This window comes from Triturus cristatus, chromosome 6, assembly GCF_964204655.1.
Source record: "Triturus cristatus chromosome 6, aTriCri1.1, whole genome shotgun sequence".
Lineage (NCBI taxonomy): Eukaryota > Metazoa > Chordata > Amphibia > Caudata > Salamandridae > Triturus > Triturus cristatus.
In genome coordinates, this window is record NC_140589.1 from 833272617 (window position 1) to 833299548 (window position 26932).

A 26932-nucleotide genomic window follows, 5' to 3' on the forward strand; every position below is an offset into this window, starting at 1 on the left:
ACCAGAGAAATCCGGCCATTATAGTTAGTTCAGCTAACTATAACTTGCGCCCCTGCAATGCACTGCTGATGACATCACATATTACATCATTCAAAACATGGTCAGTGACATCACTGATGACATCTCAAATGACATCATTGATGACATCATCCAGTGACTGTGTGTTTCTGTGAAGCTTAAATATGTTTTATATATATATATATATGTGATCAAGGTCCAGGAGGGACCGAAACGCATCATGGCCGACTAGCATAAACAGCATTGCACAGAAAAGTGGTCCGTGCCTGTTTTACATCCCGGAATTGGGGATTTCGAAAAAGCAGTCAATCAAGATATATATTCTTTCGTTCTGGAGCTATGTGCATAACCTGTGCAGAGTGGTATGGTGGAAAAACACAGCACGTCACCCCCCGGATGGTCCAAAATACTCACTGTAGTTTGTGGCCAATTGGGGAGAAAGGAAGCAGCTGTATGCTGTTTGAAGAGGCTCGAGTGGAGTTTGTCACCTTTGCTCCCTACGTACCCTGCTGAAGAAAATGTGCGTCTCGTTGCCAGCAGAGGTTGGGACACCACTGGGTGTTTGAATATGCTGTTCACTGGACCAGCATTCAACAGCGAGAGGCATGGAAAAACCGGCATGGACTAACGCAGGACTGACGAGGCTGGAAGTAGTGGAGGGCGGGCCATATTGTTTGCACCAATGAGCAAACAGTAATTTCATCTTTAAAATGAGCCCCCAGGTGTTACAACAATAATAATGAAGTGGGCACTGAGGAAAGCCATCAGGCTGAAACGCGTCTGCCCAGCGTTTCACCGCATTTTACAGGACATTAGTTCTATGCCTGAAGAAGCAATAAATCTTTACCTGAACCTCGGAGCATGTGTCGGACCCATTCTTGGAGTGGGACTGGTGTGGAGATATATATATATATATATATATATATATATATACATAGGCCAAGGTATATTGAAGAATGAGTGGGTATATGAGTGTGTGAATGGATAATTTAGTAGGTGCATGGCTGTCTGTATAAGTGAGTGAATAAATGTGTCTTGCTGAATGCATGAGTTAGTGACTAAACTGTGTGAATGTCTGTATCAGTCTGTCAGGTGGTGTGTAAGCAGCTACATGGGTTGGTCAGTAGCTACATAGGTGCCTATATGGGTTATTGATTGGTTGTCTGAGTATCTGTGCGGGTGAGTGAGGGGTGTGTGACTCTGTGCATAAATGTGTGAGTGGGTGATTCACTGGGTGTATGGGTCCAAGAGTGTATCTGTGATGGACTGTATGGGTGGGTGAGTGTGTGTATGAGTGAGTTGGTGAGTGAATTGATGTCTCAGTGGTACATGTGTGAGTAACTATATATGTAAAAGGCAGTATATGTGAGTGCTGGAGTATATAAATGACTATATGTAAGAGTGAGTGATTGTGAGAGGCTGTATGCATGAGTTTGTGCTTGTATCAGTGATTGTATAAGAGAGTAAGTATGTGTTAGTATCTGTATGAATAAGTGAGGTGGGCTGTGTATAACTGTATAGGTGAGTAAATGGGAGTGTGGTTGATTCTTTGCATGACTGACTAGGTGTGTATAACTCTATGGATGAGTGACGGTGTGTGAGTGTCAGTATAGGTGTATGAGTGCAAATGATTGTGCTGTATGAAATTGCATATATGAGTGACTGTATGGGTGAATGAGTGGATGTGTGTATAGACCTAGGAATCAGTGAGTGGGTATGTTGTAACTGGTATTGGAGTGTCTATTGTTTCGAAAATGGTAGTCTGTATTTTAGAGTGGGTGTATCAAAGGTTATATTAGGGTGTGAGGAGGTGTATCTGATTATCACGTGGATGACATCATCAGTGATGTCATTTGAGATGTCATCAGTGATGTCACTGACCATGTCATAAATGATGTAATATGTGACATCATCAGCAGTGCATTGTGGAGGTGCGAGTTATAGTTAGCTGAACTAACTATAACTGCTGAATTTCTACTGTTTTGTATGAGTAAAATGTCCAACTAACTATAAGGTCTCTGAGACCTGTAGTTTTTTCAGTGAATTTCAAAGGTTTTTTAAATGCTAATTACTAACTATAACGTCCCTGAAACCTATGGTTTTTTCAGTGAATTTCTAGGGTTTTTTTTAAATGCTAATTTCTTAGTATAATGTCCCAAAAATATTTTTTCTTATTTTTTAATTCTTATAAAAATAATGTATTATTTTCTAATTTCTAAAAAATAAATATACATTTTTTTAATATAAAAGTGGATTCATGTACCAATCATGTACCTGTCTCGATCGCTGCGTGAATCAATGCCGCCATATTGGTAAAGTCGTGTAGGATGCATGCTTCGTAAGCGACGTGTTCGCGAATTACGACCCTGCGTAACGTTACGTACGTGGTTCCGTAGATCGCGTTGGATGCACAAATCTCCTGCAAAATTTTAAGTTTTAAAACTATATATATATATATATATTAAAGCAAGAGATTTTTTTAAATAAAAATCATATATTTGTAACTAGAATAAAGATAAATTATTGTTAAATATATTTTTACGGGTTCGCGATGGGTGCATGTTGGGTGTGTGCGTGGTGCGCGAATCCATGTGATGTTAAAAAAAAAGAATTTCATTGGTTGAGAACCTTTTCATTCTAGAAGTTAGAAGACCCCACCCAATTTTCTCCTTCCTTCCAGAAGATTTAGACACAGCTCTTTTGATTTCTCTATCCTTTTCTGGATGTTTTGGGTGTTTTTTGAACAGCGATTCCACATGGCTTCTTCCAACATTAACCAACTGCTTCATGCAGAGGAAGAAGATGATATTCAAGAACCGGTGAAAAAAAGATATGAAAGCATAGTCTGGGCCTTTTTTTCAATACCTGAAGGCGAGAAGAAAGTAAACGCACAAAAGATTACGTGCACTATCTGTAAAAACGTCCTGTCGCGTGGATCAGATAAAAAATATTTGTGCGGCACATCTTCGATGCTCAAGCATCTTCAAACTAATCACCCACGGGCTCTTGCATGGGAGCAACACCGCCGTGATCTGGAGAAACAGGCTGCACAAGATCACCTTCTTGGAGGGCCTGGCACATCATCTGGTTCTTCCACCAGTATGACAAGCAACATTAAACCATAATTTGCAAGAATTAAACAATGTTCCATTAAATGCAACAAAGTTCTGTCCCATGGAGAACAATCAGTAGACGCCATTGTGGTTGCTGTCAGAAACCACTTTTGTAAGTTTTTTTTTTTTGCAATGTGTTTTTAATTGCAAAATGTTTTGAAAGTTTTCACAGTTCTGTTTATTTTTTATTTTATTTTTTAAAACACCAATTTTTTTTAAGTTAGAAAATCCCAAAAAAATATAAAATACAAAAAGAGGAAAAAAGGTTCTTGTTAGAACCACATACTCTTCTAAAAAATAGAGAATTGTATGTGCTGTATGAAGTGTATGGATAATATCTGCATGATTACATGGGTGCATGAGTACTGCCTGGATGACTGGAGAGTGTTTGAGTGGTGGCAGAGTGACTGGATGAGTGCTTGGGTTTTGACTGGGTGATTAGAGGATTGCATAGGTAGTGCATGGGTGATTGCATGAGTGCATGGGTAATGCCTGGGTGATTGCAAGAGTACATGGGCAGTCCTTGGGTGATTGGAAGAGTGCATGGGTAGTGCTTGGGTGATTGCATGAGTGCCTGGGTAGTGCCTAGGTGATTCCATGAGTGTATGGGTAATGGCCGGGTGATTGCATTAGTGCATGTTTAGTGCCTGGGTGATTGGAGTACTGCATGGCTACAGCCTGGGTAATAGAAGGAGTGAAGGAGTAGTGTCTGGGTGATTTTGTAAGTTCTTGGTTAATGTCTGGGTGGTTGCATGAGTGCAGAGGTGATGTATGGGTGATTGGAAAAATTCATCAGTAATGCTTGAGTGTTTGTTTGAGTGTGTGGGTAATGCTTGGGTAATTTTATGAGTGCATGTGTAGTGCCTGGGTGATTGGAGAAGTGCATGGCTACTGGCTGGATAATTGAAGGAGTGAATGAGTAGTGTCTGGGTGATTAGGGGAGTGCACAGGTAGTACATGGGTGATTGGAGCAGTGCATGGGTAGTGCCTGGGTTATTGCATGAATGGATGAGTAGTGCCTGAGTGATTGGAGGAGTGCATGGATAGTACGTGGGTGATTTTGTAAGTGCTTGGTTAATGCATGGGGGATTGAATGAGTGCAAGGGCAATGTATGTGTGATTGTAGGAGTACATGGGTAATGCCTGGGTGATTGCATGAGTGCATTGGTAGTGCGTGCGTGATTGGAGAAGTGCATGGGTAGTGCCTTGGTGATTGCATGAGTGCATAGGTAGTGCCTGGATGAATGGAGGAGCACAAGCATAGTGATTTTATATGTGCATGAGTACTGCCTGGGTGATAGCAGGAGTGCATGTGTAGTGCCTGCATGATTTTCTAAGTGCAAGGGTATTGCTTGGTTGATTGTACAAGTGCAAGCTTAATGCCTGGGTAATTACATGAGTTTATATGTAATGTCAGGATGATTGCTTGAGTACATGGTTAGTGCCTGGGTCATTGCATGAGTACATGGGTACTGCCTGGATGATTAGAGGACTGCACGGATAGTGCATGGTGATTTTATAAGTGCCTGGGTATTGGCGGAGTGATTGGGTTAGTACATGGCACTGGCTGAGTGATTGTAGGAGTGAATGGGGTAGTGCACGGGTGATTGGAGCAGTGCTTGGGTAGTGCCTGGGTTATTGCATGAGTGGATGAGTAGGGCCTGGGTGTTTGGAGGGGTGCAGGGATACTGCATGGTGATTTCATAAGTGCTTGAGTATTGGCAGAGTGATTGGGTAAGTACATGGTACTGGTTGTGTGATTGCAGGAGTGCATGGGTAGTGACTGGGTGATTAGAGGACTGCAAGGATAGTGCATTCTGATTTTATAAGTAGATGGGTATTGGCAGAGTGATTGGATGAGTTCATGGGTACCAGCTGGGTGATAGGAATAGTGCATGGGTAGTGGCTGGGCTATTGCATGAGTGGATGAGTAGTGCCTGGGTGATTGGAGGAGTGCAGGGATACCGCTTGGTGATTTCATAAGTGCTCGGGTATTGATGGAGTGATTGGGTAAGTACATGGTACTGGCTTGGTGATGGCAGGAGTGCATGGGTAGTGACTGGGTGATTAGAGGACTGCTAGGATAGTGCATAGTGAATTTATAAGTGCATGGGTATTGGCAGAGTGATTGGATAAGTGCATGGCTAGTGGTTGGGGATTAGAGAAATGCATGGGTAGTGCCTGGGTAATCGAAAGAGTAAATTATTAGTGTCCAGATGATTTGAGAACTGCATTGGTAGTTGATAGATGATTGGAACTGTGCATCAGTAATGCCTGAGTTATTGCATGAGTGGATGACTAGTGCCTGGGTGATTGCAGGAGTACATGGGTTATGTCTGGCTAATTTTGTAAGTGCACAGGTATTCCTTGGGTCATTTTGTAAGTGCATGGGTAATGCCTGGGTAATTACATGAGTTTATAATTAATGCAGGGATCATCGCAAGAGTGCATGGTCAGTGTCTGGGGGATTGTAGGAGTGCAGAGATACTGCATGGTGATTTCATAAGTGTGTGGGTATTGCCAGAGTGATTGGTTAAGTACATGGTACTGGCTGGGTGATCGTAGGAGTGCATGGGGTAGTGCACGGGTAATTGGAACAGTACATGGGTAGTGTCTGACTTATTGCATAAGTGGATGAGTAGTGCCTTGGTGATTGGAGGAGTACATGGGTAGTGGTAGGGTGATTTTTTTAAGTGCATAAATATTGCTTGGATGATTGCATGTATATATTGTGACTGCTCAGGTGATTGTATAAGTGGAGGAGAAATGTCTGGATGATTGAAGGACTGGATAGGTAATACTTGGCTTATTGCAACATTGTAGAAGTAATGTGTGGGTGATTACAGAGATGTATGGGTACTGCCACAGTGATTAACGCTGTATATTGGTAATGCATAGGTGATTTTGTAAGTAGAGAGGTTATATTTCAGAGATTGAAGAAGAGCATGGGTTCTGGTAAAGTGGTATGATGAGTGAGATAATTCAGTTTTGAAAAATGAATGACTGCAATAGAAGTGACTGTAAATATTAATTTATAACATTATACATTACTTTATCTTACTTTCTTTATTGAAGTAGATATGAAACTCATTGACATTTTTGTGTTATTATAATCGAAATGTAAAATATTTTCAAACTTTAGAATTACTTTATGTAAAAGAGAAGAACAAACACTGTTATTGCATATAATATTATAATTTTAAGAACACAATTGAATTTTAGAATTACATAATATATTCAGTTTGTATTTTTTGCTGTTTTCAGATTCAATTGAATTTCACCATATACAGTGATTTCAATGTTGATCCTCATGTAACAGCGGGCAAAAAAATACAATAAGATTGTTAAAAACAAACAAATCTGTGTTCAAAATATTTACAACAAACTTAACTATCTGTTTACATTTTCAAAAATAAACACTCTCATTAACATTGCATATAATACAAAGATCAAATATATGAACTGCTTATTTCAAACACAATTTTCTAAATACAATATTAAAGAACAGAAACGATAATTCAAACAGTAATTGTTGACATCTTCCCAATAGGCCGAATGATGTTTTCAAAACTTTGGTACCAAAAATATCAGATATGAATTTGGTAATTTATTAGGCAACCGGCATTTGAATTCCAAATGGGCATCATTACAATGTGTCCATCCTTTATTGCACTTTAAATACACAGTATGGTGTCTAGATGTTGTAGAAGGTCCATCATGGAAAATAATAGCCACTGCTTTAAAAGTTCACTAGAGTGTTTCTCATATGTTCATTTTGGACATACTATATGCTTTTCATATATGGCATATTCACCTAAGTTGGGAGCATACAGTTTTCTTAACCGGTTATACTCTCTTATACAATTTGCATCTTCACTAATCTTTCTTTCAGCAAAATCAATCAAATACAATCCAGATAATGTTCTTACTCGATACAATGCAACATATGCCATGCACTCTTTAAACACTGTACTTCCAATGTTTACCAAAGCACTGTCTACACATAAACCTTAAGATTTATGAATGGTCACCGCATATGCTAAAGAAAGAGGAAACTGTTTTCTACGAAGATACAAGTCTTTAATAAGAAACAAATTAACATCACAACGTCCAATCTGTTTTACCTCTTTAATCTGATCAAATTTAATCTTCAAGAATTCAATTCTATCTCTATTTGGATAATTAACAAAATCAAAAACTTTTCCCATTGCTCCATTTACTAAACTTTTTCTACATCCAAATTACACCGTAAAATTACCCAACAGTTTTCACATACATATAAATTCATTTCTAAACCAGCAGTCTTAGATATAGACTTTTCCAAAGAATCCAATTTTGATTTTAATTTTCAGACAGAATAATAGTAACTCCTTCGTGTTCTATTTTATCAATGGCTTCCATTTTCATTATTTGTTGTTTTTCCAGCTTCAAAAGTTCTTGTTAGAATGTAGAACACTCTTGCAGGGTTGGCATTGGGCAAATTATGGATTTCTTTTCTCCAATTTTTTTGTATATTATTTCAGGAGCAACATTTTCATTTGGAAACAAGTTTGTAAGTAGCCGACTTTGTAAAGCTTCATTACCATGTTTTGTCAAAACACCAATTCTTATATCTTGAAGAATGCTTCCATAATGTTCATCACTTGCTTGTCGAATATTCTTAATAAGTTCTTTATATTCAAAATTAGACCAAATGTTGACATTTCCAATACTTCCCAAAGATTTCCTGGTGTCTTCATGCACAAGTGTTTTAAAAATTGGTTTCCCTTTTACAGGAGTAAGTTGCAGTAGGTCGCCAAATACAATTACATGTTTTCCTCCAAATAAAAACATCATAACCTGTTTTTAAAATCTGCTGCAGTCTTAAATGTACAAAGGCAAGCATTAAGATTGAGACCATGCTCACCTTATCAATGATCAGAAGTTTCATTTTCTTTAGTACTCTTGAAACTTCATTACAAGCTTCTCCAGATAGCTTGTCATATTCCAACTTGTCTTCATGTTCAACTGGTAGCATCAGTAAATGATGTAAAGTAATCCCTTTAATGTTGTGTGCTGCTAACCCAGTTGGAGCGGCTACAAAACAAGATAAGTGGTTTTCTGTAGATAACAGGTCAAAACTTTAATTAAGTAACTTTTTCCTGGACCAGCTTGACCACTGATATACATTCGAATAGGTTTAAATGATGTGCAGTTGCATTTTTTTTCATGAAGAAAACCATGCTCTATCTGTTGTGTAATTTGCTGATATATTTCTTTCTGTTCAATATTTAGTTGTTCTTTCGAGTTTCCCAACTCCACAATATCCTGTTGTGCTTGTTGAATTGTGGTTTCTACTTCACTCATAGCTATTGCTGCTTCGTATTCAAGAATTGGTTCTCCTAGTGGATCTTGACTCAGTGGAGCAGAACTTTGACTATCTTGAGGATTGTCACTAGCAATTTCAGCTACAATATTAGTTTCTTGTTCAATCTCTTCATTCAATATTTGTAGATAATTTGGAAAAACTGTGCATTTAATGCTATCTTTACATGCATCTTCATAGCACTGAAAATCTCCAATTAATTCCATTTCAGTACGCCAAGGCTTGAAGAGTTGCAGAAGTGCTAAATAGAAAAATTCCCTGTTATCTGGAGTATCACAACTGAGTTTCCTGTGATTAGTGAGATTTCCTTTGGTATGTTTTACCAAACATCCATCACATCCAATGACTGCATATTTTTCTTCATTTATATTTTCTATAACTTTTCTCTTAAAGCTGTAATATTGCAGTACTTCATAGAGACATATGTTTTCCAGATGTGGGACTTATTTTAGGATAGTACGTATCTAACATGTTTGTTTTAACAATATCTGTACTTTCCGGTTATTTTAAGGCTAAGCGAGTCATTAGCATGAGTCCGCCCACCATACCCCCGGGAAATGGGACCGCCTGCAATGCATGCGGCAGTCCCGCACATCCCATTAGGATGCGCCTGCCACACTGGCGGGCGCATCCCGCATTTCTAATATTGCAGTGGGCGGTGCTTTCAGCACTGCCCCCCGCAATACCAGAAATGCAAGTTGTGCATTTGACAGTACAACGTGACAGGCACCGCGTGGTGCCTGCCACGTTGTACTGTCAAATGCAGGGGGGTGCCATAGGTACCCCCCATGTGCACCCCCCCACACCCCCAGAATCCCATGGGGCCCGCTACGGCCCCCAATGTTGAGAATCGCATGCCTTTCCATGGCGGGAAAGGCATGTCCCCGCATGTATTCTAATATGGATGGCGGTGTCTACCAGACACCGCCACCATAATAACAGCTTTTCCGCCCGGTCGACTCATCGACCGGGTGGAAAACCGGCGGACAGTCTTTCCATCTGCTGGGGTCCCCTGCCATGGCAGGCGGAAATTTGCATGCGGGCGGCAGAATATGTGGTTAACTCCATATGAAAGTCCAGACAAGTCACTTTTAAAAAAAAGATTAAATATATATGGAATACATTGTCGAAATCTTGGATCTTCTGAGTACAATCTTGTTGTACGATATTCTGAAGCTGGAATCTGCATGGGTTGTTCATCATATTGTCCACCTTTTCTAGTGGGGAAGAGCTGTGAAAAACAATGGGCTTCTAAACTTCTTTCCCAAATACTCATAGGAGTTCCCTTAACTTTTTTCATTTGGAATAATCAATAGTATTTCCAATCACTTCCTTTGAATGTAAAGGATGTACACTATAATGTTAATACATTTCTTCACTCCTGCAGATATCCACTTTTCAATTTGGCCAGTTGAAATTTCGCTATCTTTCCCTAAAACTATTTCTTGTTCTTCCAGATATACATTTTTGTAATAAAGATTGTTTTTTATGAGATATAATGTAGCCTTTTGAACTTTGCTGACATCTACTAACTCTTGCCATATTTTCTGACTCTTTGTTGGAACACCATTAACTAGAATAACTACAGGTTCAGTTTCCTCTCTCTCTACACCAATGGTTTCAATATTTTTCTTTAAATCTAAAGGTAAATACACAACTCTTCCTTTTATTCCTCTTTGTAAATCTGATGGAGGCAGTTTACCTGTTTTAGGATCCATACTAACAATAGCCTGAGACAGGTGCACAGATTGAATCAGAATGGACTTATACGTATTTAAATCTACCAGTTCTGCTGGAATAGCTACCAACTCTAGGTTATTATGTACAGCTCTATCTGGCATGTTGTTCTCCTCTAATTTGTTGTAACAATATTTACAAATATGTTGATCAATACCCAACTCAAAAACACTTTCCACCAACAAATAAGCCCCAAATTCCTCCCACTTATCATTGTTTTCCTTTTCACTTTTTAAATACAGATCAACATTCCTAGTTTGATTTCTATAGTGAGTACGTCGGCAAAAAATACATAGTTTGGTTTTTCAGAACAAATTACTTTAAACGTTGTAATTTCTTCTACAAACTTCTCAGTAGTACTATCTTTCACCTCCTCTTCAACACCTACACTCATCAAACTCTCACTTTGTGTACACTTTTCTCCAGTACTAAAGAAACAAAACTCTATATCATCACAATTTTTTTTACATCCGATACTGTACCATGCAAAAGAGCACTGTTTATTTCACTTAAAAATAATGCAGGACTTTTTACATAGTACAATCTTCTTACTAACTTCCACATTGCAGAGTGATGTACTGCTAACATTCTCAAATGATGAAAAACACTTTGAAATACTTTTCTTGAAAGACAAGCCAGAGAAGGACCTTGCAAGCTAGTATTTTTTCTCACTTTACAAGGATCTAGTCCTTGCAATATCTTAATCTTTTGTTTAATACTTTTTTTAGTATACTATTGTGAAATATTTAGTAAAATATCAATAGACTCCTGTTGTATACTACAAATACTACTGCAATCCCATGTATACACTGGAGCTTGTGAACGTCTCCCTTGAACTTCTTCAGCTATCACTTATTCCACATTTCTGGGAACCATCTTTTCTTTTTCAATTGCACAACCGTTCTTCACTTCATAAGCAGGACCACAGGTATCAACTGCGTGAACTAATGTATTGTTTTGAAAATAACTCTCTTCATTAAAAAAAAGGTTCTGAACTTGAAGTATGCTTCCAAACATTTTTTACAAAAGTTAGTTCTGTTAATTAGTCTTTTCCTTTTACTTTTGTCCTTCATAGAATGCATTGGTTTATCTAATGTTCGCAATCTCTTTAAAACTAAAATGAACAATCTTCTTTTCAATTCAAAAGCCTTTTCGACTATACTTTCAATCTTTTGTTTCTTTCTATAAAATACAGATAATTTTTTATATTTCTTAGTAGTACTCTACTTTTATCAATACGTTTCTTTATAGCATGATATTGTTTCATCCTTCTTTCAACATAGATTGTTTTATCAGAACATGATTTTCCATTAATTTGTCCTTTTTTTCATTTCATTATAATTCGAACTAGAACTATTCCTTCTATTTTCTGCATTTTCAAAATTCTTTCCAGTTCTAAAAGTCTTTTAACAAATTATTTTGTTCTCTTACCACAGGACGTTTTCTTCACTGCCACATGTTGTAGTTCATCTGATTCCTGCTTTTGTCTCTCCTTTAAATAGTACTCTTTTCGTTGTTATTTTTTCTTTTGCGATGTTTTGTCATGGTGAATCTTTCTCAAATGTTGTTTTTGCATTTGTCACCCACAGTGGGACGGGTATGCCCAGATGTGGGTCCCGTGCTCTCCATGCCACTGGAAACAAGCTATCCTGGCTGAAGAGGGATGAAACCCCGAAACCGGTCCTAGGATGCTTGCTTGCAGTTCAGGGAGGACCTGGCTTGGCAGTTCGGGCTGGACTGTTCCCATAAGGCACAGGGTCAAGACTGATTTGCATATGGCTGGGTTCAAACTAGAATGGCATGGTGAGCAAAAAAACGATGGATTTAGGCCCAGATCTCTGTACTGGGGTGAATGTATGACATTGTTCTGCATTCTGTCCATCAATTGCTGTTTTTGAATTTTTCTTAATAATAATGGAGAATATCTGAAAAAAATAGAATTTTTAAATTATTTAATATTTTAAAAATAATTATATACAAAAGAGGTACATAAAGAAAGAACAGGTTGTCAAAGTGAGGCAGGAGAGGTGCATTAAGAGGGAATAGAGGTACAGAAAAAGGAAAGAAGGATGCAGAAAGAACCAACACAGCTGCAGAAAGAGGCAAGAGGGGTGCAGAAAGGAGTAGAAGAAATGCACAATGACGCAAGAGGGGTACAGAAAGAGGCAGGAGGGGTGCAGAAAGAAGCAAGTGAAGTTCTGAATGAGGCAAGAGAGGTGTAAAAAGAGACAAGAGAGTTACAGAAAGAGGCAAACTAAGTGCACAAGGAGACAAGTGAACTGCAGAAAGAGGCAATATAGGTACAGAAAGAGGCAAGTGAGGTGCAGAAAAAAGCAAAATAAATGCAGAAAGAAGCAACAGAAGTACAAAAAGAGGGTAGAGGGGTGGAGAGAGAGGCAATAGGAATGCAGAAAGAAGCAAGACAGGTACAGAAAGAAACAAAAGAAGTGCAGAAAGAAGGAATAATGGTGCAGAAAGATGCAAACAGAGTGCAGAAAGATGTAATAGGTGTACAGAAAAAAACAAATGAGGTACAGAAAGAGGCAACTGATGCATAGATAGTGCCTAAATGATTGCATCAGTGCAGCAGTAATGCCTGAGTGATTACAGCACTGCATATGTAACACCTGCATCATTGTAAGACTGCATGGCGAGTACATGAAAGTTGGGCCTAGCCAAATATAAAGCAACACACTATTACATAACTCAACTATAAGTGTCTCCATATTGTTAAAAGCAGGCATAATTATCTCTCTACATTATCAAATCATCATGATATGTAAAAGAAATGTGTATATAAGCTACTTTCTTGAACGCCATCAGTACGCTTTCAGAAATGTAAGTCCCCTGAAGAAGGGTTCGCCCGAAATGCATAGGGCTGAAATACTTTGAACTTGATTATGAATTTGTTGACAATTTGTTGACAACCCTCATGGATTATACTATGCTTGAAATAGTATGAATGTTAAAGAAATTGTTCACAATTCGAATTAAAAAACAACTTGTCAAAGAAAGCATTATTAACTGGATTACCATTATTTGAATTTTGACAACAACGGAGTGCTGAGTAAAGGACGTTACTCCTACGGGAGACAACGCATTTACATTTATAGTTTTCACCTCCTGGCTCAGGAGGTCATTTACCAGGCACCCTAAATAAATCCAACAGCATCTACCATATACACAAGGAGTGCGACGTTCCACAATCCAATTGGAGTTTCATATATAATATTTCTAAAATAAGTTGAAACCTAGAAACTGAGACACGTAATAGATCTCACTAAGCAATTCCAACACTTAAAGGGTACTCCTTGGGTAATTGTATGAGTGCAAGGGTACTCACTGGGTAAGTACAGGACAAGATAAAAAGTGACTTGCTAATTTCATGAGTGCAAACATACACATTGAGTGCATGGATAAGTGTATAGATAGCACCCGAAGGCATAGATGAGTCATTGAGTACTGCCTAGGTGAATACATGAATGCAACAGAAAGGCATGGGTGATTCTAAGACTGCAAGGGTAGTGTGTAGGTAATTACATGACTGCACAGCCACAGCCTGCATGATTGCATAACTGTAGGGGTAGTACATAACTAGACCCTGAGTGATTCCTTGCCGTCAAGGGTAATATCTGGGGGATTACTGAAGTAGATAGCTAGTGAGTAGGTGATTTTATAAGTTCATGAGTACCGCCTGGGTGATTACTGAACTACTAAGCTACTGTCTGAGTGATTACAGGTGTGGAAAGGTAGTGACTGGGTGATTTTAAAAGTACATGACTACTGGCTGACTGATTACATAAGTACAAGAAAAGTGTGTATATGATTGAAAGAGCACAAAGAGATTAAAGGACTACATAGATAATATCTCACTGATTGCATGAATACAGGGAGAATGTCTAGGGATTGGCATGAATACATACCAAGTGACTGTGTGATTTGATAAATGCATGGGTACTGCTTAGGTGATTGCATGATTACTGAGGTAGAACCAGAGTAAATAAAAGAGTGCGAAAGTAGTGCCTGGATGATTTCACAACAGCATGGCTACTGGCTGAGTGATTACATGAGTACAAATGTAGTGCCACCATGATTCAAGGAGTGCAGCAGTAGTGCCTGGATGATTATATAAGTGCATGAGTAATACCTTAGTGATTGCATAACTACATAGATACTGTGTAAATGATTGCATCAGTGCAGCAGTAATGCCTGGGGGATTTTAAAAGTACATGACTACTGGCTGAGTGATTACATGAGTACAAAGGTAGTGCCTCCATGATTCAAAGAGTGCAGCATAGTGCCTGGGTGATTATATAAGTACATATGTAATACCTTAGTGATTGCATAACTACATAGATACTGTGTAAATGATTGTATCAGTGCAGCAGTAATGCCTGAGTGATTACAGCACGGCATATGTAACGCCTGCATCTTGTAAGACTGCATGGCGAGTACTTGGGTGTTTTTATAACTGCATGAGAGTTGGGCCTAGCCAAATATAAAGCAGCACACTATTACATAACTGAACTATAAGTGTCTCCATATGTTTAAAAGCATGCATACATATCCCTCTACGTTATCAAATCTCCATTATATGTAAAAGAAATATGCATACAATATTTCTTAAATATGTTTAAACCTAGAAACTGAGACACGTAATAGATCTCACTAAGTAATTCCAACACTCAATGGGTACTCCTTGGGTAATTGTATGAGTGCAAGGGAACTCACTGGTTAAGGACAGGACAAGATGAAAAGTGAATGGCTAATTTCATGAGTGCAAACATACACATTGAGTGCATGGATAAGTGTATAAATAGCACCTGAAGGCATAGATGAGTCATTGAGTATTGCCTAGGTGAATACATGAATGCAACAGAAAAGAATGGGTGATTCAACGACTACAAGGGTAGTGTGTAGGTGATTACATGACTGCATAGCAACAGCCTGCATTATTGCATAACTGTAGGGGTAGTACATAACTAGACCCTGAGTGATTCCTTGCCTGCAAGGGTAATATCTGGGGGATTACTGAAGTAGATAGCAAGTGAGTGGGTGATTTTATAAGTTCATGAGTACTGCCTGGGTGATAATTGAACTACTAAGATACTGCCTGAGTGATTACAGGTGTGGAAAGGTAGTGACTGGGTGATTTCAAAAGTACATTGGCACTGGCTGAATGATTACATAACTACAAGAAAACTCCGTGCATGATTGAAAGAGTGGAAGGATAGTGGCTGTCTGATTGAAGCACTGTATAGCAAATACATTAGTGATTCCATGAGTACAAGGGTAACGTGTGGGGCATTAAAGGAGTACATTACACTATCCAAATTGTACAAATTCAAAGAACAAACTTACAATTTCGACCAAACATCTAAAATTATGTGGCATTTTTCAACTATACCTTTCTACAGACTAGAAAAAAAGAAGCCTAATTAATAACACCTTATATGAGCATCTTTTAAACCACACTTTGGTGCTGCAACTTCACCATTCTATCTCAAATTATGCGGCATCTATCAAAACTATACCTTTCTACAAACTAGAAAAAAAGAAGGCTAATTAGTAACACCTTATGTGAGCATTTTTGAAACCATACTTTGTGCTGCATCTACACCATTCTATCTAAAATTATGCACCATCATTCAATTATGCCTTTCTACACACTAGCAAAAAGAAGTCTAATTAATAACAGTTTTTGTGAACGTCTTTCAAATCAAGCTTTTGTGCTGCATCTTCACCATTCTGTCTAAAATTATGCTGCATCATTCAACTATATATTTCTACAGACTACAAAATAGAAGCCTAATTAATAACATCTTATATGAACATCTTTTAAACCACACTTTTGTGCGGCATCTTCACCATTCCATCTAAAATTATGCAGCATCAGTCAACTATACCTTCCTATAGACTAAAAAAAGAAGTCTAATTAATAACACCTGTTATGATCATCTTTCAAACCACACTTTTGTACAGCATCATCACCATTCTATCTAAGCTTATGTGGCATCATTCAACTATACCTTTCTGAAGAGTAGAAGAATGCATCCTAATTAATAACACCTTATGGAAGCATCTTTCAAACCACACTTTTGTGGTGCATCATCACCATTCTACTAGTACTCAAAGTCTTGACCCTACCACATAAAAAGCAACAACAGCTCTTTGTTATACATCATGCACCTTAAAATGTATAAAACATATGAAAATACATATAAAAGTAGAAACATACTTACAACAGAAATCCATCCACACCTTAAAACTTGACAGATTCCACCTCCTAATTTAAACCAACAGCTAAAACTATGCGGTACACTACAAATGTACATATCCACACACTAAACCAAATTATCATAATCACTAATCCATATTCCAATGTACACATAATTCCATACAGAATCTATTTCAAACAACATTCAACTACAATAAAACAAACTACAATAAACATCTATACATTTACTAATATATTTCAGACATAAAAGTTCTTGATTAATTATTTACCTAAAAATAAAATAACATAAAATACACCTCACAAATTTATAACTCAACTTCCAAATTGATTTGTAGAATTTAAAATATCAGAAAGTCATAAAAGATTTTCTTATACACACAATCAATATAATGCACTCCTTTCAGCAAAGCAAAACTGGTAATGGCCAGTTTCCATAGTAACAGTTCATGGAACATTCAACTTAACTGACAGGTCACAAGTTCACCATATTTTCAAGTTCTCCACACAATGTTGCAAATGCAAACAGCAGGTGTGGTTGACTTTGCAAAATATGATCTTATCCTTTCTAGTGTACCTTTCAAACATTTTTTACTAACCAATATGAAATATGCTTTTTAAACAAAGTAAAATGCACCCTATTTTTGAATGAACAATGCTCTTAAACAGCCAATCAATTGTCTACTTTTTAAAAAACAGCATCTTGTCCATCATTTTACATATTTCTCATTCTACCAACTGACTACCTCAGCTGCAGACATCTTTTAATTAGTTCCAGACATCCCTTCAAGACGCTTACAGTGTAGATTGTTGGGCACAGCTATGTTTTCTGGTGCAAAAGGTATGCTGAACGCAGGGATATTGACAAAGCCCTAGCTTTGCAAAATGTGGACTCTAAATGGATTGCACAGAGAGCATTAAAGTGGCACCAATTGATACCTTTGGTTAAAACCTTTTTGTATCTACAACCCCCTGACCTCATGATTGTGCACTGTGGTGGCAATGACCAAGGCACATTGACTGGGGTAGGTCTCGAAATGCTAATGGAGGACACCTGTGCACAATTAATGTTGCTTTTTCCTCAAACTGTCTTTGTATACTCTAACATATGTCAAAGACAGAAATGGAAGTGGTCAAATCAATTCTGTCCACAGATTGAGAAAGCTAGAAAAAATGTCAATAATGCTGTTTCTGCTTACCTTAGAGACCATAGGGTGGGCGCCATATATGACAACAATCTACGTTTTGATATGGAAGGCATCTACAGGAGAAATGGTGTACACTTTACAGATCAGGAAAACAGAGTGTTTCTCAGCAACCTAAAGCTTTGCATCGCACTTACATGTACCGACAACAAACTCATAATAACTACAAGGGCTCTTTTTAGAGCCACCCTATATCCCAACAGTGAATCTTACCTATTAAAAACATACATATTCTTTGTTTTTTTATGTTGCTTGGAGTCGCGAACCCATCGCTTGCTTTTGGACAAGGGGAGCTGCTAATATGCAGCTCCCCTTGCCCAAAAGCAATACTGCTGTGCTTCTTGTAAGCGAGAGCAGGTTTCCTGTACTCGCTTCCAAGAACCAAACCAGTGTTTGCAATGCCCTGTCATTGCAAACAGCAATGTCCCGGGGGTGGGCACCCCGGAACATTGCAGGAGCCGACCCTGGGGGATGGCGGTCCCCAGGGCCATCGTGGGCTCCAAGAGGGGGGTCACGCGGCCCCCCTCTCTTCATTTTCATATCCCGTGCAGGTGGTGGTCCCTGGGGCTTGGGGGGACCTGCGTGGCCCACCTAATTATTTAAAGAGGCCCCAGGGAGGTGGTGGTCCCCAGGGCTTGGGGGGCCCCGCGAGGCCACATCATTATTTAAAGAAGCCCCGGGGAGGTGGTGGTCTCCGGGGCTTGGGGGGCCCACGAGTCCCACCTCATTTTTTAAAGAAGCCCCGGGGAGGTGGTGGTCCCCAGGGTATGGGGGGCCAGCAAGGCCCCCCTTAGAATTACAAATGCCCCGGGAGGTGGCAATCCCTGGGGCAGCATGGGGGGAGTTATGACCCACCGCGCATTGAATAAACAAGCCCCGGGGAGATGGCGGTCCTGGGCTGCAAAATAATTACTGATTGCTCCCGGGACCTGGCTCACCCGGGGGCTAATAAAAAATGAAGCGCTTCATTTTTTTTTTCTTTTTGTCCAAAATCACGAACCCAGTTGGACTTATTTTTTTAAAAAAATCCTTTTTTTGGACCTGGGGGTCCTTCTGGGACCTCCTGACCAGGCCAAGGGGGTCAGAATCTTTCTACCCTGCCCCCTTTTCTTGTTTTCAGCCTTTTTTCCACTCTTTTCTTTTGACTTATATGTAGCTACAACAAACTCATAATTAACACAAGGGCTCTTTTTAGAGCCACCCTACAACCCAACAGTTAATCTTACCTATTAAAAACATGCATATTCTTTTTTCTAAAATTTAGCTTTCGCTGTTGCACTGGGGGGCCCCCGCACAATAATTACTGATTGTCCCCGGGACCTGGCCCACCCGGGAGCTTAGAAAAAAACGAAGCGCTTAGTTTTTTTTCTTTTTTATCTTGTCCAGATTCGCGCACCCAGCGCGACTGCAGACGTTTTTTTTTTTTTTTAAATGCTTTTTTTTGGCCTGCGGTCCTTCTGGGACCCCCTGACCAGGCCTAAGGAGTCCAGGTCTCTCTCCCCTGCCCTTTTTTCTTGTTTTTCAGACTTTTTTCCACTATTTCCCTTGTGACTCGGTTACCGAGTCACAAGATGGCTGCCAGCACTTCCTGGTTTGGAGTGTTGGCAGCCAATCAGAAGTCAGCTCATGCTCGGGAAGAGTTGCGACTCCTCCTCGGTGCTCAGATATATCGAAAGCTTTCTTTATTTAATTTCTCAGGAACTACTGAACGAATATACACCATTTAAAAAAAAGGTCCCTTTCTGAACCAAGAGCTACCTTTTTGCTAAATTTGGTGTATTTCCGTTCAGCAATTCGGGCTGTAGCCTGTTCAATATATATATATTATCTACTGGCGGTCGCCAGTAGATAGTTATAGTTAGGACCGTGTTTCCATAGGAAATCTGAAAATTCTATTTTAAATAACTTTGGCGCCAGTTGACGAATACTCGCGAAATTTTCAAAACTAATGGGGCGCTCCGCTCAGCTCCTACCCTGAAAGTCTCGGGGGGGATTCGTCAAGCGGGGGCCGAGAAAAAAGGGGGGTCCCAAAACATGTTTTCCCCATGCATTTTCCCATAGGACCATAGGACCTTTAGTCGAAGGTACAGCCCGAACGGCTGAACAGAATTACTTGAAATTTGGCAAAGAGGTAGTCCTCAGGTCAGGGATGTGCCTTTTGCATACAGTCAATCTGTTCAGTAGTTCCTGAGAAAATTGCAGTTAAAGTACATAAATATCTATAGCTGCGCACCGTGCGCGCACCGTGCGCGCACGGTACGCGCACGGTGCCGTGCGCGAGCCTAATTCTGATTGGTGGATTCATGACAGTCAACATTCGAATCGGTCGAAATCAGGAAGTGTCGGCCGCCATTTTGTGTGTTGTGTGTGAGACAGGGAAAAAGAAAGGTGGAGAATGTGAAATGGGGGCAGGGTAGAGAGTTCCTGACCCCCTAGCCTTTGATAGGGGGTCCCTGAAGGACCCCGAAGGGTAAAAAAAACATTTTTTTTTTTTTCAAATAATCGCGGGGTGCGCGCACGGTGCGCGCACCCCCCAGCCACCATTTTGAGTTTTAGAGGCAGAAGAGAGCTAAAAACACAAGTGGAGAACGTGAAAAGGGGGCAGGGTAGAGAGTTCCTGACCCCCTAGGCCTTCTCAGGGGGACCATGAAAGACCCCTTAGGTCTCCAAAAAAAAGAAAAAAATGTTTTAAATATCGCGGGGTGCGTGCAAGGTGCGCGTACGGTGCGCGCACGGCGGCAAAAAAACCATAAAAAAATAGAATTAAAAATCAAGTTTAAGTGTTTAGATGTTGGTTGGCTCTAAAAAGAGCCGTTGTGTTCATTGAGTGTTTTTTTGTACCTACAAGTAAGTACCGATGCAGAGTCTAAAGTTCAAGAGGAAGACTCTGTTGCCTTCATCTGTGAAATGAACACCGTCTCCTCTATAAATGCCTTGCATGTTGTAACGCAAGTTGTTGTGGTATATAGAACCCATACCATAGTCTCGGAGGAAAGCAGAAACAGACTTATTGACATGCTTTCTTGCTTTGTCAATCTGCGGACAATATTGGTTGGACCAGTTCCACTTTTGCCTTTTGCATATATTAGAATATACAAAGGTAGTTTTTGGAAAAAGTGACATCAATTGCACAAAGGTGTCCTTAACAAGCATTTCCAGACCTACCCCAGTTAAAGTGCCTAGGTCATTTCCACCACAGTGCACAATCATAAGGTCAGGCTGTGGGAGATGTAGAAATGATTTCACCAAAGGCATTAATTGGTGCCACTTTAACCCTCTCTGACCAATCCATTTAATGTCTACATTTGGCAAAGCAAGGTCTTTCAAAATACCTTTTTTTCTGCATACTTTTCACTCCAGAAGACATAGCTATGACCTACAATCCACACTGTGAACATCTTTCAAGGAGATCTGGATGCACTCAGAAGGTGTCTTTCAGTAGAATGGCATTATGAAAAGAAAGATAGTTGTAAAATAAAAGAACTCATTGGCTGTTTCAAACCATTCAACACTAACAACTAGGCTGTATGTTTAAATTTTTAAAAGCATGTTTTGTATTGGTTCAGAAAAATGTGTTCCCACAGAACATTACTTTGGATTTGCTGTTAGGTTTGAGAAGCCAAGCACTCTTGCTCTTTGGATTAGAAACATTGTGTGCTGAACTTCTGACCTCTCTGCTCACACCAGTGTTCCATGACCTGTTGCTATGGTAGCAGGCAGAAGTCATGTTGGGTGTAGGGATCATTTGGAAAGGGTTGAAATTTGCAACCAATAGAAATGTGTGTTTCCATTTGAAAAAATGTGGGAAGCACTGTGATTTGAAGTTAACATGTATATGTGTGAAAAAAGAGAGGGAAAGATTGCCATTTACTGGTTCTGCTGAGAGGTGTACAGTTCAGAGATTCTGCCTCTGATAATCTGCTGTGTGAGTGCCACATTTCTTTCTCAACTAACTACTTTTAAAGGTGAGTTATGAATTTGAGAGGGGATGTATGTGGTGCATTTTGATATAAAAAATATAAATGTGATTCTTGTTTTAAAGTTGTGTTTTACATTTTATGTTTTGGAAGATATTTAACTGCCTTGAACTTGTAAGATATTATGGAGTATGTCTTCACCATAAGTTAAGGTGTACTGGTATCACCCAGGAATACTGTTTTCTGCCTAGAATCACACCATGAGTCTGTGTGCACAAAGGAATTGTTGTCAGAGATTTAATTCGTGGTGGTCTGGTTCTGTTAGACTTGCATTCGTAGGAAAGGGGAAGCTTGTTTTCTTGAAGTGTGATGGCTAGCATTTAGCACAAATCAATATCACACAAATGAGAGGCAAATGCTAACACATTTGAAATTTGAGGTAGTTCCTACATGTTACAAACTCCAATTAAAACTTACCACACATGTACTCTTACATACATCTGTGCAGTCTTCATGCAGTTGTGCAAGTGTCCATGCAGATCTCTTTTGCACCTGACAATACACAGTCTCCAGAAGTATGCTCTTAGCACACAGGCAGCTGCTTCTCCTGCACTCCCATGCTAAGTATTCAGCACTGTGTGGTATTTTAGAGAGTAGTGTGTAACGCTACCACATTCAACATCACCAAGGCTCATTTCCTTTGCTCTAGTCTAATCACTCACTCAGGTTCCACATGCTCTCAAGTAGCTGTTAGGACATGTGCTCTTTTCTGCCTCTCTAAACTATAAGGAAAATGTGTCAGGCTGTTACAGTAATTATCACGTGCAAAACCACAGTAGTAAATGTGCTTTGAAATTGCCAATCAAATATCGTTTTCTGCCTAGACTCACACCATGAGTCTGTGTGCAGAAAGGAATTGTTGTCAGAGATTTAATTTGTGGTGGTCTGGTTCTGTAAGACTTGCATTCATAGGAAAGGGGCAGCTTGTTTTCTTGAACTGTGATGGCTAGTATTCAGCACAAATCAATATCTCACAAATGAGAGGCAAATGCTAACACATTTGAAAACAACAGGGTAGATTTTCCTTACACTCCTGCAATGGGTGAGGGATATCCTACATGTTCAAAACTCCAATTAACCCTTACCCCACATGTACTCTTACATACATCTGTGCAGTCTTCATGCAGTTCTGCAAGCGTCCATGCAGATCTCTCTTGCACCTCACAATACACAGTCTCCAGAAACACACTCTTAGCACACAGGCAGCTGCTTCTCCTGCACTCCCATGCTTACTATTCAGCACTGTGTGGTATTTTAGATAGTAGTGTGTAACGCTACCACATTCAACATCACCAAGGCTCATTTCCTTTGCTCTAGTCTAATCACTCACCCAGGTTCCACATGCTCATGCTCTCAAGTAGCTGTTAGGACATGTGCTCTTTTCTGCCTCTCTAAACTATAAGGAAAATGTGTCAGGCTGTTACAGTAATTATCACTTGCAAAACCACAGTAGTAAATGTGCTTTGAAATTGCCAATCAAATATCGTTTTCTGCCTAGAATCACACCATGAGTCTGTGTGCACACAGGAATTGTTGTCAGAGATTTAATTTGTGTAGCTTTTATTGTGTAAGACTTGCAGTCATAGGAAAGGGACAGCTTATATGATAGGTTTTGAAAAGCTCATAATAAATATAGTAATATATTTAAATTACATAAAGGTATTTTTTTTAGTTTCTTTCAGGTATTGCTGAACAACACTGAAATAAATTAAAGATGCCTATAAAATCAAGAAAGAGAAAAGAACAGCAACAACATCTATATTTGAAGACAACTGAACAACAAAAATTAGTTGGAGAACCTCATGTTGGAAAAAAGAAAACGCTTTCTGGTAAGCAGACTAAGGATTTTATAAAAAATATCCCCAAGCAAAGAAAAAATGTAAAAAATATATCCACTGGAAATAGTAGAAAACAACAAGCAAATCGACAGAATATACTAAATGCTAATGTTCAATCAGAAGTAAGAAAGAATGACTTAAAAAGAAAAATAGATTTTAAAAACATTCGTAGAAAAATGTTTCAGAGAAGAGTGATGTTCAATTTGCTAAAGGATGTGAACAAATATAGGAAGAAAGCCAAATTTTATAAGAAAAAGAAACATATTGAATCAATTGTTGCGAAGGCTTTGGAATTAAAAAGAAAACTATTCATTTTAATTTTGAACAGGATCCGTACATTAGATAAATTAGTGAATGTAATGAAGTCAAAAAGCAAAAGAAAAAGAGAAGTGAAAAAAAAAAACTTTTGTAAATTGTTCTTAGGAGAATGGAAGCATAGTTCAAGTACTGAACCATTTTTTAATGAAGAGACTTATCTTCAAAGTAATAGTTTGCTGCATGCAGTTGACACCAGTGGTAGAGCATATGAAGTTAAAGATGGTTGTGTAATGGAAAAGGAGAAAATGGTTCCAAGAAATGAGGAAGAAGTGTTAGCTGATGAGGTTATTGGGAGACGTCCTAAAGCCCCAGTGTACACTTGGAATTGTAGTAGTATTTGTACTGTACGACAGGAATCTATTGATAAATTTCGTGACTTTCTAAGAGAATATAGTAAAAAAAAGTGTTAAACAGAAGATTAAGGTGCTTCAAAGACTAGATCCATACAGAGTGAGAGAGAATACTGGTTTGCAAGGACATTCTCTGGCTTGTATTTCTAGGAAAGTTTGTCAAAGTGTTTTTCACCATTTTAGGATGCTGGCAGTTCATCATACTGAAATTAGAAAGTTTGTGAGAAGATTGTATTTTGCTAAAAGTCCAGCACTAAAGTTACATGAGTTAAATAGTGCTCTGTTCCATGGATCTGTATCAGATGTGAAGAAGGTTTGTGAGGATATTGAGTTTTGTTACTTTGGTCCAGAGCAAGAAAGTGCAGGAAATGACACAGTTATTGAAGAAAATGTGGAAGAGAATGTAGAACCCACTGTTAGTAAAACATTTGAAGATCAAATGACAAAATTTACTATCATCTCTAATGAAAGACCAAATATTACTTGTATTTGTTGCCGGAGAAGCCATTATAAAACTCAAACAAGGAATGTTGATCTCTATAAAAAAAGTGAAAAAGAAAATAATTATGAGTGGAAGGATTTTGCTACATATTTGTTTCTGGAAAATTGTTTTGATTTGGGTGAAGATCAGCGTATTTGTAAATACTGTTATAACAAGTTAGAAGAAAATAAAATGCCAGCTAGAGCTGTACATAATAATTTAGAATTGGTTGATATTCCTGCAGAACTTAGTGATTTAAATACGTATGAGTCTATACTCATTCAATGTGTCCATCAGTTTCAGACTATAGTTCGTATGGAGCCCAAAACAGGTAAATTACCTCCTTCAGATTTACAAAGAGGTTTAAAAGGAAGAGTTGTCTATTTGCCATTAGATTTGAAAAAAATATTGAAACAATTGAAGCAGATAGTTTGGAAACTGAACCATTAGTTATTCTGGTTAATGGTGTACCTACAAAGAATAAGAAAATTTGTCAGGAGCTGGTAGATGTACGAAAAGTACAAAGAGCAAATTTATATTTGAAAAGAAATAATAAATGGTATGAATCAATTTATATGGATGAAGATGAAGAAGTTTTAGTAGCAGACACAGGAATACCAACTTGGCAAATTGAAAAAGTGGATGAGTCAAAAGAAGAAGAAATTTCTGAACATTTCAGCATACATCCTCTTCATTCTAAATAAGTTATGGGAAACACTAGTGATCTATTTCAGATGAAAAAAGCAAAAGGAACTCCCGTGAGTGTATGGGAGGAGAGCTTGGAAGCTCGTTGTTTTCCCCAGCTGTTTCCTACAGGAAAAGGTGGACGATATGATGAACGTCCAGTACAGATTCCTGCTTCTGAGTATCGGACTACAAGATTATATGCAGAAGTATTCCTTATTTGTTCCATCTTTTATTTGAAAGTGACTTATCTGCACTATCTTATGCAGTAAATCACATTTTAAAAACTGGAGTACATCTACATAATGTGTCTGCAAAGGATTTTCTGAACAAAGTGCAACAGCGAGATGATCATTTGGAATCACAATTGATTAATCTGATGGCTTGTCAGCGTGGGACTAATGAATATTGGTACCGATGCCATGGAGAATTGAAATGTATGTTACGGAATTTAGGAACTCCTACATGGTTCCTTACCCTAAGCTGTGCTGAGTACGCTTGGGATGATTTACTGGATTTTCTTCGAGAGGCAAATTCAAATATTGAAAACATCCAATACAAGACAGCAGGAAAATTGTGCTAATTGGATCCGGTTAATGTTTGCAGATAATTCAATCATAGATTTGAGGCTATGATGTCCTTCATCTGCAATAAAAAAAATCCACCTCTTGGAGAAGTTGTGGATTTCTTTTGGAGAAAAGAGTACCAAGCAAGAGGTGCTCCTCATATTCATATGCTGTTGTGGATCAAGGATGCCCCAAAATTTGGAACAGATTCTGATGATGCAGTTTTATCTTTCATTGAAGGATATGCAACATGTGCTATACCTAAAAGCACAGAAGAAAAAAACTTAAAAGAGCAAGTTCTACGTTTCCAAAGTCATCGGTGTGGAAAATACTGTCGACGAAAGTACAAGAGTAAAGATAAATTCTACACAAAATGTCGATTTGGATTTCTACGACCTGTTCTTTCAAAAGGAAGAGTAAACAGTTTTATGTCAGCTGTGCGACATACTATTACAAGAAAATCACCTAAAAATACCTACAACCTAAGAAGAAAAGAAGAGTCAAAATATATAAATGACTACTACCCAGTCATTTTATCCATGTGGAATGCTAACATGGATATTCAGTATGTAGCTGACAATTCTATTGCTGTTGCTCGGTATGTCACATCTTACATCACTAAATCTGAGAAAACGGAAGTGAAAGAAATGTGGGAAGAGATTTCTCACGAGAAGACTGTCAGTAAAAAGCTATACAGTTTCAGTTTAAAGATGTTATCGCATCGAGAAATTGGGTCATACGAATGCTCAGTTATGGTATCATCTGCAAGTCTGTACTCCAAATCCAGAAGAATAATTTGGGTAAGTTTAGGCCTTGCAGGAATGCGAAATCGGGTATTGAAATCTATCCGAGAAATTGAATATTTAGCAGAGTACGAACCAGAAAGTACAGACATTTTAAGAACAAACATGTTGGACACATATTACACAAAGAGAAGTCATCATCTTGAGAACATGTGTCTCTATGAAGTGCTGCAGAATTACATTTTTAAACGGAATACCACAGAAGACATCAAAAATGGAAAATATAAAGTCATTGGTGAGGA

At 38.6% G+C, this 26932-nt stretch overlaps 1 long non-coding RNA gene across 2 annotated transcripts in view; it reads left to right on the forward strand.

Moving 5' to 3' along the window:
- The first annotated feature begins 8706 nt into the window (after positions 1-8706).
- The window catches only part of LOC146817949 (uncharacterized), a 33607-nt gene continuing 15381 nt past the window's right edge, over positions 8707-26932 (forward strand). The window contains exon 1 of one of the 2 annotated variants that reach the window (XR_014962599.1): positions 8707-8808. This is a non-coding gene — a long non-coding RNA (uncharacterized LOC146817949). The remainder of the gene's footprint in view (positions 8809-26932) is intronic. The other variant, XR_014962600.1, reaches the window with a different exon arrangement.